Here is a 4,488-nt window from a genome sequence, read left to right as displayed (position 1 = left end):
TGGAAACTCAAGTAGCGGGCGTCATCCTTCCCTGGTAAGGTGAAACTACTAAAAGCATAGCAAATCTATGTATTTACGCAGAGAGAGTATGAAACTGGTAGCTTTGCTGCAAATTGGGCTGGGGAATGGATCAGATGAGAAGAGAAGGGGGACGGAAGGAGGGAGGTATTACATTGGGGGACGAGCAAAGGATGCAGGGTTGAAGAGGAGCGTCTCCATGGAATCCAACACCTGAAGCTCGTCGGCGGCCTCTTCCTGCTGCTCTAGCCAGGAATGTCCAGGGCGTGGGCAGCCGGCAAGCAGAAGCAGACGGTGTTTCCATGGAGTGCAACACCTGAAGCGACGGGCGGTGGGCACTACGGGGCGCGGAGCGGCGACGGGAGGCGAGGCGCCGGGGGGCATCGGGGGCAGTGGTGGTCGGGTGCGGTGGGGGTCGGGGGCGTCGGGGGCGGTGGGGGTCGGCGTCGGGGGCGATGGGGCGACGGGCAGCGAGGCTCCGGGGCGATGGGAGGTGAGGCGTCGGGGGCGTTGGGGGCGGTGGTGGTCGGGTGCGGCGGGGGCAGCGAGCACGGGGACGGCGAGCACGGGGGCGGCGCGGGTGAGGCAGAGATAGCAGTGGGGGGGCTGAGAGAGATGTGAGATTGGGGATCGGGGATTGGGGATTTAAGTGGGGGGAGGGTTAGCAATGGCGCACCTCCTAGTGGTGCGCCATTAGTAAAAAAAATTGGATAGGAATTTCACACCTCCAAGCGGTGCGCCAATTAGTAACTTTTTTTTGGATAGCAATGGCGCACCCTCCCCTGGTGGGCCATTACTAACTGTTTTTTTGGATTTTTAGTTGCATCTAACAATTTTTTAGAAAATGACGATCAAATTTGAAAACATCTATGAATGTGGAAAAATATCATCAAATTTTTTATTTGAAAATATTTATGAATATGAAAAAATATCATCCAATTTGTTATTTGAAAATATCATCAAATTTGTTATTTGAAAATATGATCAAATTTGTTTTTTTATTTTTAATTGCATTCATTTGTGAATTGGTAAAACATTTGTGAATATGAAAAAATATCATCAAATTTGAAAAAATATTCAAGAATTCAAAAAGTTACATCTAATATTTTTTTAGAAAATGACGATCAAATTTGAAAACATTTATGAATGTGGAAAAATAGCATCAAATTTGTTATTTGAAAATATTTATGAATATGAAAAAATATCATCAAATTTGTTATTTGAAAATATCATCAAATATCATCAAATTTGTTTTTTTATTTTTAATTGCATTCATTTGTGAATTGGTAAAACATTTATGAATATGAAAAAATATCATCAAATTTGAAAAAATATTCAGGAATTCAAAACGTGCCCATAAATTTAAAAATATTCATGAGTTGAAAAAATATCATCAAATAAAAATTGGTATACCAGAATAAACATAAATACCATAATAAACATAAATAAATATTCATGAGGACTAGACCAAAAGAAATATCATTTCAATATGTCGAAATACAATCGAGAAATGAAGACTGCGATTTAAATACAATCGATCTTAGCTAGCAATCTTTTCACAATCTTCTTGCCCTTCTTTTTCACAAATGGAGTTCTTCTGTTGAACGGATGTCCTTTAGGTAGGGTGGTCCTGCTTCTTCTTGTGGTGTATGGCACTTCATCGTTGTCGTCATGTTCCATCTTCGGGTCGCCGTACTTTTCGAAGTCTTGCTCATTGGCGACTCCATCCATTCTGATGATCTTCCTTTTGCCTCTCCTCACGACAACACGACTGGGCTTTGATGGGTCAGTAATGAAGAAGCATTGGCCCACTTGGGAAGCCAGTACCCATGGCTAATTTTTCACGGTGACATTTGCGCCCGCGGTCTTGGATTTGGCTTCGGGTATAACCATGGTGGTGAAATACCGGTCTTCTTTTAGGACGCTCTTGGCCCATCTGACACGGAACATCGGGACCTTCTCTCGAGCATAGCTTAGCTCCCAGATCTCCTTGATCCTTCCGTAGTATCTGTCCTTGTCGTTGCCGGTGTAGGATTCCATCGTTACCCCAGAGTTCTGATAGCCATCGCTCTACATGTCCTTTCCCTCGGTGTAGAATGTGTAGCCGTTGATATCGTACGCCTCATAGGTCATCAGGTTGTGCTCGACGCCCTGTGACAAGGCGAATATGAGTTTTTCTTCCGCGGAAGAATCCTCATGTAAAGGGTACGACAGAAGCTTCTCCTTGAACCAACACATGAAACATGAGTTGTGCTCTTTGATTATATATCCGTTCATCCTTTGTTGGCCTCAGTCATTGTACATCTTCTCAATAAAGGTTTTTTCTCTACCACCTAGGGAACGACCACGTCTATGTGTTGTAGCACGACTAGGTTTGCTCTTTCAAAGTCGGCGAGTCGACCCTCAAAGTCGACATGCATTTCGCGGTGACCATCACGGTGACCCCATCCAGCGAGCCTGCCGAGGTGCCTGTTGACGGGCAGACCAATGGGATTCTCGATGCCTAGATAATTCATGCAGTAGGAGATGCACTCTTCGGTTAGAAAGCCCCTGGCTATGCTTCCCTCTGGACGTGACATGCTGCGAACGTATCCTTTGATGACACCATTCATCCTTTCAAACGGCATCATGCTGTGCTGGAACGTCGGCCCGAGTTGGATGATATCCTCCACGATACGGACCAGCAGATGCACCATAACATCGAAGAATGCGGGCGGGAAGTACATCTCAAGCTCGCATAGTATCACCACGATCTCTTCTTGTATCCTTCTGAGTTGCCTCATGCCAACCGACTTCCATAGATGCCGTCAAAAAAGTTGCATAGACCAAATAGTGTTTCATGGACGTGCGCGTCCATGATCCCACGTATTGCAACTTGAAGTATCTGCATCATCAGCACGTGACATTCATGAGACTTCATCCCGCTGAACTTCTGCTTCGCTGAGTCTAGGTATCTGCTTATCTTCCCCGCGTAACTGTAAGGAAGTTTTACTCCTACGAGGCAGGTGAAAAACTGCTCGATCTCCTCCTGACTTAGAGTGAACCACGTGGGAGGGTAGTCATTTCCGGTCTTCTTGGCCTTTTTGCCTTTGCGACGACTTTCCTTGTCCTGCTTTGCCTCATCATCATCATCATCATTAGCATGAAGCTCCTCCCTGATGCCCATTGATTTCAAGTCTGCCCTTGCTTTCGGCCCATCTTTGGTCTTCTCTGGCATGTTGAGCAGGGTACCAAGCAGACTCATGCACACGTTCTTCGTGATATGCATGACATCAAGGCTGTGAGGAACACGGTGGATCTTCTAGTACGACAAGTCCCAAAAATCAGACCTCGTTTTCCATACCTTCAGCAGCGGCTCTAGCGCCTTTCGCTTCTTTCCCGGCTCTGGCGTCTTTTGCTTCTTTCCCGGCAGTGGGCAATCTTTCCAATTTTTCAACAGATCATCCATTTCCTCGCCGCTCCTGGTACGCGGGCGTCTTCGGGGTTCGGTTTCACCATCGAATAGATCCTTGCGTTTTCTCCATGAGTCATCATCGCGAAGCCACCTTCGATGTCCCATGAACACGGTTTTTGAAGACCCGGGATCTCTATCTAGCTGGCGATACGTTGTGTCATCCATGCACCTGACGCATCCAGAAAATCCATGGATCACCTGCCCCGCGACATATCCGTAACCGAGATAGTCGTGCACCGTCGTGAGCAGTGTGGCTCTCATAGGGAAATATTCCTTCTCTGCAGTATCCCACGTATTGGCTGGCATTTTCCACAGTGTGTCTAGCTCCTCTTTCAGCAGCCCCAGATACAGATTGATGCCTATCCCTGGTTGTTTCGGCCCTTCAATTAGCATACTCATGTGAATGTACTTCCTCTTCATGCACAACCAGGGGGGAAGGTTGTACATCCACACAAACACAGGCCAGGTGCTATGTGTGCTTCTCTGGCTGCCAAACAGATTGACTCCATCGGTGCTCGCGCCCAGCACGATGTTCCTTGGATCGTCCCCAAATTCTGGGTGTTCGAAGTTCAACGCTTGCCACTGGCTCGCATCCTTAGGGTGACTCAGCATCTTGTCTTTTTTATTTATGTCCGGATCATTTGCGTCATCTTCTCGCTTCTTCTCCTCCCTATCCGCGTGCCAACGCAGGAGCTTTGCTAGCTTAGGGTCCACGAAATACCACTGCAGACGAGGAGTGATCGGAAAGTACAACACCACTTTTCGAGGAGCTTTCTTCCTCTTCTTGTATCGAGTGACGCCGCACACCGGACATATGGTAGACTCCGCATGCTCATCCCGATAAATGATGCAATTGTTCATGCATACATGGTATTTCACGTGCGGTAAATCCAGAGGACACACGATTTTCTTCCCTCCTCGAAACTGGTCGGGCACTTGTTCCCCTTGGGAAGACGTTCGTGCCAGAATGACATGTTCTCGTCGAAGCATGCGTCAGTCATTTTGTGTTTTACCTT

This window comes from Triticum aestivum, chromosome 4B (assembly GCF_018294505.1).
Source record: "Triticum aestivum cultivar Chinese Spring chromosome 4B, IWGSC CS RefSeq v2.1, whole genome shotgun sequence".
Taxonomy (NCBI): domain Eukaryota; kingdom Viridiplantae; phylum Streptophyta; class Magnoliopsida; order Poales; family Poaceae; genus Triticum; species Triticum aestivum.
Note: the sequence above shows the minus strand (reverse complement) of the source record.